Below are 10,070 nucleotides of genomic sequence, written 5' to 3' on the forward strand. Positions count from 1 at the left end.
AAAACTTTATTGAATCAAAAACGATACATAAAAGCAATTAAAAAGCACTGCATGTGCTAGAGTCCAGCAGCCATCTCTGAGTTCAATGCAACAAAATACATATTCTAGGAAATGAAGCCTATTGTGGCTAGAGCCACCAATACCCATTATATGCTATCATATTCAAAGTGCAAAATATATAATACAATGTAAACAGGGTGGTTTAGCCGTAAGGATAACAGTAGATATAATTACCTAAAGTGCATAGTGCAGTCAGGGAGGGAGCTGGAGGAAAGATTCCCCACGCATATCGCCTGTCTATGCAGGCTTCTTCAGGGGTAAGTGTGGGTAATGCATGGATCAGGTATATATAGGGGAGACCCACCTCCAAAAACCGGGCCACCATATGCGCGTCTCCCAAATCAGCTGGCGGCGTGTGTTTCAGCTACCGGAAGTTGCGGGGTGCGCATGCGCCGCAACAGAATCTCGTTCATGAAAGAGACGCATAAGGACTATTGCAGAGTGAATGGCTCGTGCGCCAAAATATGGATCGCGTGCGCCAGAATATAGATGGCACGTGCGCCAGAATGTGAACTCGATAGTAAATGCATGTTATAGACTAAACTTAGAATGTAAGAAGATAAAACATGCCTACTAGTTTGGATAGTCGCCTGGTATATCCATGTCTTATACACATTTGGAGACAAGGTATATTGAAGAGTAAACCCTAGGTCGTCGATCGCGGCCCAAAGGATAAAAGGTGCCGTCTTATAGGCAGACAATGTATTGTGGCGCAACGATATATTATAGAAAAGCCAAGGTATGGACGCAGATATAAATAAGATTATAGGTATCAGTTGTATACCACGGCGAAATAATGACTAGTCTAAAGAGGCATCTGAGAGCAACCATGCCTAGTGAACAGCTGGTGAAAAGATGTATATACAAGAAAAACATAGCCACTGTGTCGTCAAAAAAAAAAAAAAAAAAATATATATATATATATATAAAGGCAGTGTATAACCCCTGTATCATCAATTTGCGGCACAAAGAATAATCAAGATTAATGATGGAGGGTGCCGGTACCCCTGAGGACGCCACTCCACGTGGCGAAACATGTCGGGGGGGCTACTGTGTGAATGTTTTTAGAGTCAACAGTTTGAAAATGGCAAAATAATGAGGAAACTAGTGGTGTGATTGTGTGTCCTGATTGAATGCTCAGACTATAGGGAAAATGTAAAGGAATCCTCCCTTCCCCTATCTCCCTCCTCCCCTTAGAACGCTGAGTCTGGAAGTTAGAGAGTATGTGCGCTTTTAGGCATGTGCGCATTTAGGCATGTAGACATGATCAAGACAATCTCCTGCAGTTCAAACCGAGCATCAGTATGTGGAAGAAAGGTGATTTGAGTGCCTTTGAACGTGGCATGGTTGTTGGTGCCAGAAGGGCTGGTCTGAGTATTTCAGAAACTGCTGATCTACTGGGATTTTCACACACAACCATCTCTAGGGTTTACAGAGAATGGTCCGAAAAAGAAAAAACATCCAGTGAGCGGCAGTTCTGTGGGCGGAAATGCCTTGTTGATGCCAGAGGTCAGAGGAGAATGGGCGGACTGGTTCGAGCTGATACAAAGGCAACAGTGACTCAAATCGCCACCCGTTACAACAAAGGTAGGCAGAAGAGCATCTCTGAACGCACAGTACGTCAAACTTTGAGGCAGATGGGCTACAGCAGCAGAAGACCACACCGGGTGCCACTCCTTTCAGCTAAGAACAGGAAACTGAGGCTATAATTTGCACAAGCTCATCGAAATTGGACAGTAGAAGATTGGAAAAACGTTGCCTGGTCTGATGAGTCTCAATTTCTGCTGCAACATTCGGATGGTAGGGTCAGAATTTGGCGTCAACAACATGAAAGCATGGATCCATCCTGCCTTGTATCAACGGTTCAGGCTGGTGGTGGTGGTGTCATGGTGTGGGGAATATTTTCTTGGCACTCTTTGGTTCCCTTGGTACCAATTGAGCATCGTTGCAACGCCACAGCCTACCTGAGTATTGTTGCTGACCATGTCCATCCCTTTATGACCACAATGTACCCAACATCTGATGGCTACTTTCAGCAGGATAATGCGCCATGTCATAAAGTTGGAATCAGCTCAGACTGGTTTCTTGAACATGACAATGAGTTCACTGTACTCAAATGGCCTCCACGGTCACCAGATCTCAATCCAATAGAGCATCTTTGGGATGTGGTGGAACGGGAGATTCGCATGATGGATGTGCAGCCGACAAATCTGCGGCAACTGTGTGATGCCATCATGTCAATATGGACCAAAATCTCTGAGGAATGCTTCCAGCACCTTGTTGAATCTATGCCACGAAAAATTGAGGCAGTTCTGAAGGCAAAAGGGGGTCCAACCCGTTACTAGCATGGTGTACCTAATAAAGTGGCCGGTGAGTGTATATATATTTTTTTTTTTTTTTTGACGACACAGTGGCTATGTTTTTCTTGTATACACATCTTTTCATCAGCTGTTCACTAGGCATGGTTGCTCTCAGACGCCTCTTTATACTAGTCGTTATTTCGCCGTGGCCTATAATCTTATTTATATCTGCGTCCATACCTTGGCTTTTCTATAATATATTGTTGCGCCGCAATACATTGTCTGCCTATAAGACGGCACCTTTTATCCTTTGTGCCGCGATCGACGACCTAGGGTTTACTCTTCAATATACCTTGTCTCCAAATGTGTATAAGACATGGATATATCAGGCGACTATCCAAACTAGTAGGCATGTTTTATCTTCTTACATTCTAAGTCTATAACATGCATTTACTATCGAGTTCACATTCTGGCGCACGTGCCATCTATATTCTGGCGCACGCGATCCATATTTTGGCGCACGCGATCCATATTTTGGCGCACGAGCCATTCACTCTGCAATAGTCCTTATGCGTCTCTTTCATGAATGAGATTCTGTTGCGGCGCATGCGCACCCCGCAACTTCCGGTAGCTGAAACACACGCCGCCAGCTGATTTGGGAGACGCGCATATGGTGGCCCGGTTTTTGGAGGTGGGTCTCCCCTATATATACCTGATCCATGCATTACCCACAATTACCCCTGAGGAAGCCTGCATAGACAGGTGATACGCGTGGGGAATCTTTCCTCCAGCTCCCTCCCTGACTGCACTATGCACTTTAGGTAATTATATCTACTGTTATCCTTACGGCTAAACCACCCTGTTTACATTGTATTGTATATTTTGCACTTTGAATATGATAGCATATAATGGGTATTGGTGGATCTAGCCACAATAGGCTTCATTTCCTAGAATATGTATTTTGTTGCATTGAGCTCAGAGATGGCTGCTGGACTCTAGCACATGCAGTGCTTTTTAATTGCTTTTATGTATCGTTTTTGATTCAATAAAGTTTTCATTTGTTTCGCATACATCCTGCTTTGTTTCTGTGTTTTATACCTGCCACTGATTGTGCATATATTGTGCATATATTGTGGATGTCGGGTCAATGGCTTGAGAAAGCGCTTGGACGTGCTAAAACTGCCCCTCGCCATGCTCTGCTTTTATCTATGTTCTACATCATTTAACAAAGAAAGTCTGTACAAATATTGGTGAGTGCCACTGCATTCTACTGTGGATTAAAATAAAGGAATGTCGATTAAAATAAAGGCAACGTGAATAATTAGTCAGCCCCCATAGCCTCCGGCACATTAGCATATTCAATATAACTCTTTATTTCAAGAATGCGTCTGTGCTGGAAAATGTTTCATAAATAAATATAATACACTGATATATAGATGTATTGCAGTGTAGTATACAAGTAATCAAATAATCACATGTGAAAGACTAAAAATGTAGTTAAAAAATAAAATTAAAAAAAAAACCTACACATAATGGGTATCAATGTCTGTAACAATCTAACCAAATCAACTGTTGCATTATGTGTCGACCTAAATGAAGGAGAAAGATATGCCATTTCTTTTGCATCCATTTCCTGCAAAGCAAAATACAAAGCAATCAAAAAAGCCATATGTAGAAAATAATTTAACAATAAAAACAACGCCTTATTCTACAAAAATCAAGCCCTCACATATAGTAGGTCCATCTGTGGGAAGAATACTATCACATGGAAACAAATTTTAAAAAGTGATTTTAATAAACATCATGTCATTTATTCTACACAGTAAACACTGCAACATTTATTATGAAAAAAGCCAACAACAGTGTTGAAGTGTTTAATTTCTCTCCAGAAAGAGTTAATAAAATGTAACCAATACAGTTCTTATACCCCACATTGGTGCACTTGGGAATCTACTAAATCTTCTGCAGAAAATGAGGCCTAATACCCTGTTTCCCCTAAAATAAGACATCCCCCGAAAATAAGACCTAGTACAATTTTGTTCAGGCTAAGAAATATAAGGCCTCCCCTGAAAATAAGACCTAGCGGCCGTCATTGCAGCAGCGCCCCCCGCGCCATACATTAGTATTAAGAAATCATTTAGATGCTGCAGAAGGTAGTGACATGGGGAAGAAGTCATGGAAGTAAATCACCGGCTGTTGTGCTGCAAATGTGATCCCAGCAGCTACCGGGATAAGAAGGGTCATTTATGGAAAGTGCTTTTACTAAACATGAGAGACTGGGGCCAATGATTCTAATAAAAATGAAGTCACAAGAAATACAGCAGGAAATTCAGAGTTTGGAGAGTCATAAGGATGTTAGAGAAGTAGATTTTTTGTTCAATGATAAATGTAAATTATTCTTCATGGAAAAATAAGACCTCCCCTGAAAATAAGACCTAACGCCTCTATAGGTGCAAAAATTAATATAAGACACTGACTTATTTTCAGGGAAACAGGGTAATGGCAAGGTCATTAACGCCCTAAATAGACTGGTCACTTAGTGGTTAAAACTTCAAAATTGTTCCAACTTCATTAGACACCCAATGGGACCTATGCATCATACGTTGCATGCCAGTCTGCAGTTTGTAGGACATGCATTAGCCAGCCATATTTGATATAAACTGTGCTGGAAAACTAGTGCAGTTTAAAGGCAAAATAGTATATAATGTTAGTGAAAGGCCACTTACTTGTCAAGTGCCAGTAAATGGATCTAAGTTTGGACCTTTATGTATTTATTTGCCATAATACATTGGCCTGCATACTAAATATACTATTTTAGGCTACATTCACACAATGTATGCCCGCCGTACTGTAGTACAGTGGGCATACATCGGCGTCGGGGAGAGGAGCAGGGGATGAGCGCTGCTCACCCCCGCCCCTCTCCATAGGAATACACAGCGCAGGGCGCCGTACTCAGTGGAAAGGTAGGACATGTCCTATCTTTCTACAGGCTACGGGGTGGCACGGTGCTGCACGTACCACTCCTGTATGGCGCTATGAGGCCATAGAAGTGTATGGGTGACGTATATATGCCGTGTATATGTCGCTTGTATATACGTCCTCCATACATTCGTGTGAATGTAGCCTAATACTGGAACGTTCTGGAGCATGTATTTAATGTTATGTAAATATGATTCTGGCCCCTTTCAAAATTGTACATTTCCAAGGAAATGGTGACTGGATTTTTAAGATTTTACTATTACAAAGTATTTTGCTACAAATAGATTTTGTTCTTATTGTTGGTTCTTGGGCTTCCTATTGTGCTTTGAGGTCTGTATTATTGGTTTGTAAAATACTCACTATATGCTGTGACTTTTTATTCATATACAGATGAAAGCAATTTTCTTGAAAAAGAAATCAGGAAAATGTTTCACTACTTGATCTTAGTCCGTCATTTCTTCTTTTATATTAAAGTTTCTTTTTGGCTATAAATATAATGGGGAAGATTTATCAGAAGAATCTGAAAGCAAAAATGTTCCAGTTGCCCATGCCAAATAACCAAATCTCAGCTTACATTTTCCAACAGTTGTTTATAAAATCAAAGCTGAGCTCTAATTGGTTGCCATGAACAAAACAGATCTGCTCTCAGACACTTCTGATAAATCTCCTCCATAGACTTTAAAGCATAACTAAACTTTTAAAGCAAAGTTTATTGCAGAACTGACAAGTGCTACATATTAATAGTTGGTGCTGTGTTGTGTTACATATTAGATAATACTGAAGTATGTTACTGTTCTACATATAATTCCATGAGGGTATACTCAGGGGCGTAATTAGGAGAGGCTGAGCCCCATAGCAGATTTCTGCATTGCCCCCTCCCCTTAAAGAATATAGACATATTTGTATACAGATGTATAATATATATATATATATATATATATATATATATATATATGTTATATATATATATATATATATATATATAAAACAACAATCAACATATTCAATTATATCATTATACAATTCATCATTATAATAAATATATAAAGAATCCTACACCATTATGGTGAATAAAAAAGTGCAGAGTACATAACAATATACACATGTAAACAAGCTTAGTCCAGAAAGATCCTGTTGTAGACATAGAACTCAATTTTGGAGTCTCAAAGACGCTACTGAGCATGTTGATTGGCAGTAACAGCACATCGGTAGTCTACCAGTGCGCACATGCACAACAACCTCATGAATCGCCCAACGGACATTACAATACAGGGTGGTTATGCCAGGACCTTTTCCACTTAAATATAATGAAGAATTGATGCACTGAATAATGTTCATTGTTGATGGATTTCCTATATAAGCACTTCCTGTTCACTTACCAATTGCTTGATTGCTTGAGAAAGGCTTCTGCTTTACTGAGTGCTGCCATTTTTATATATATACAGAGTGGGTCATTTATATGGATACACCTAAGTAAAATGAGAATGGTTGATGATATCAACTTCATGTTTATAGCAAATTAGTATATGGGAGGGGGAAAACTTTCCAAGGGTGTTAACCATGGTGGGCATTTTGAAGTTGGCCATTTTACATCCAACTTTTTTTTCCGTATGGATAAAGGGTCATCTAACACATAAAACTTAATGAGAATTTCACAATAAAAACAATGGTTTTAACGTAACTTTATTCTTTGAGTTATTTACAAGTTTATGACCACCAATACAATGTGTTGAAAGTGATGCCCATTGTGTTGGATTGTCAATGCAACCCTCTTCTCCCACTCTTGACTCACTGAAAGCAATACCGCTGAAGAAACTTCAGTATCCCTTGTTTCAGATGCAGCACATCTCGTATCTTCAAGCATAGACAATTGCCTTCAGATGACCCCAAAAATAAAAGTCTAAGGGGGTCAGATCGGGAGACCTTGTGGTCATTCAACTGGCCCACGATGGCCAATCCACTTTCCAGGGAACTGTTCATTTAGGAATGCTTGGGTCTTTGGGGTTTAATTGGGGACCCATCAGTCCTTTAGACAATGCAGTATAAAAACTTATACAGGAAGATGAGAAGCCAGAGCACCGGGGAGAAAAAGCTGAAGGTAAGTATAGAGGTTTTTTATTTTAAGATAAAGACTGCTGCTCTGACCAGTGGTGGATCTTTACTTAGGGCTCGGGTTTGGGCCTATATGAATATCCGCCATTGGCTAGTGATATAATAAATGCTGAACGCCAGAGAAGCTCTTTATGACCTCTCTTGTACAAGAGGGCTTGTCACTGTCAACCTATCAACATGAAGTAAGGAAGAGTCATGTGATCGCTCGTAATGCTACCATAGGTCAGCCTTACGCATGTTTCTGCACTTAGAGCACAATAAACCACTAGGAGTCATATGCGCCTTCGCATTAGTAGCTAATGACACTGAACTATAAGTAAAAGTTATTCGATTTACAGCAAGTGTTGGCACTCAATACTCAATATTTTGTACACTGAGCTTTGTTTTATTTTTATGTAATCAACTGGGTTGCGTTGCTGCATTTACTTACTGAACTGGGTTCTGTTACTTTATTATTTCTTCTGATCTCAGTTCTGGTGCTGTTTTTATGTACTGAACTTGGTTAATGTTTTGGGCTTTTCACTGTAAGTATTGGACTTGGTTCTGTTGCCATATTTATTTATAGAACTTGGTTATGAGGCTGTATTCATAGTATGATCTTATCTTCTGGATCTATGCAGTTAACTATTAATAACAATTTTGTATTTATGGTTTGCATAAAGGGGCTGTATATGAGTTAATATGATATTTAAATATTTTTGGATACAAAAAGGTGAATTTAAATAGTAATACTGATATATAGTGAATTTTTAATATTGAAATTGTTGATTAGGGTAGGTAATTTTTTCTCACAATGAGCTACTCGATGGTTTCCTTGCACCTCAAGTAGGGAGGCTGTTGTGTGGATCCCATACATTTTGAATACTATCCCTGAGTCTAGACATACAGCACCTTGATACAAAGTTTGCATCGGGGCCCATTAGAGTCATATGGAGTTATGCTTACTACACCTCTAGACAAATAAGCCTCTTTCAGGGGTGTCGTCAACAAAAGAAGGTCACTTCTTATGGGTTATTCTATACCTCAATGTCTTTGCAAATGAAACATGCTCCCTAAAAATTATACAACAAATATGTGCTCCAAATAGAAGTCCTTTTCTTCTGAGCCCTGCCATGTCCAGCCATTACATTTGGGAATAGAATTTATGAAATGTTTGCCTCCAGTTGCATGAGCTCAGATATTTGACTAGTGCAAACTGCACTATGTTCAGTTTGCCTGTGGATCATGCAGAGTGCACAAGATTCATCAAAACTAGGGCATGGTCTTCATTAATCTGGCGCCACCTGCATCGCTGTGGAAAGGTGCACCATTTTTTTTGGCAAGTTTGTTCCTGCTGCAGAATTGTGGCGCAGACAGAATTGCGGCGCATGTCATTAATAAATGTAGCACAAACTCTGACTAAGAAATAACACACCCCTTTTTCTGACTTGTCGGACACAATGGAGCCGCGACACAAATAGGACAAAGGCCCTTTTTTAATAAATGTGGAAGCAGTTTGCACTTTCTTATCAGTGCAAAGTCAGACAGAAAACTGGCACAAAAGCTTTAATAAATGTTTATAAATTCATGGCTCTATACATTAGAGATAAAAATAAAATGTCTGTCTCTGATTGTCTTCGACTGCCTGTCTCTGACTGTTTCTGTCTCTGAGTCTCTCTGACTGTCTCTGAGCGTCTCTGTCTCCAACTGTCTCTGTCTGCGGATGTCTCCATCTCTGACTGTCTCTGTCTGTCTCTGACTCTGGTTTTCTCTGTCTGTCCCCTTCTTTGTAATTGTCCCTGTCTTTGTTTCTGACTGTATTTGCTTCTGAAGATTTATCAGAAGTGTCTGAGAGCAAAACTGTTCTAGGTGCCCATGGAACCTAGCTCAAGTTTCATTTTTCCACAGCTGTTTCTAGAAATACAGATGATCTCTGATTGGTTTCCAAGGGCAACTGGAACAATTTTACCTCAGACATTTACACACACATAAGACATGAGTCTTATACTCATTGCCTATAGTAACCAATGAAAGCTAACAGCTCATATTAATCACTGAATAAAACAACGAACAATCAAGCATAGGGTGCTGAGCAGCAGAAGAGAGTTCAGTGGACTATACAATTTATAAAGACATAATGCGCAAAGTGCTTAAAACTGAACATATTGTGAAAAAGTATTAATACATCACAGGTAATGATGGTACACAGACAGCCATAAAACATGATGGTAAGTACCTTAAATTCAAGGGCAATAAAGTGCACACAGAGGACGCTGCTCAGCACCTCCCCGACACGTGTTTCGTCCGTCGTAAATTGTATAGTCCACTGAACCCTCTGTTGCTCAGCACCCTATGCTTGCTGCGTAAACACTCTGTTCTGTTATATGTTACTTTTTTAACTATACCTAATAAAATTGTGATTTTATCAGATACCATCGGTGCTCATCTTTTCTTTGTTTGGTATTGTATTCATAAAGAGTGGATGGTTGTACAACATTATTGTGTCCGTTTTATGTGAGGCACATGCTCATTATTGTTTGGGATAAGTCCAAATTTTGTGATAGGATTTGTGTAACGAACAATCAAGACTCAGCTTCTAACTGCCATGGCAGGAAAGCGCGGGATGAAAATTTTAGCTTA

This window comes from Engystomops pustulosus, chromosome 4, assembly GCF_040894005.1.
Source record: "Engystomops pustulosus chromosome 4, aEngPut4.maternal, whole genome shotgun sequence".
Lineage (NCBI taxonomy): Eukaryota > Metazoa > Chordata > Amphibia > Anura > Leptodactylidae > Engystomops > Engystomops pustulosus.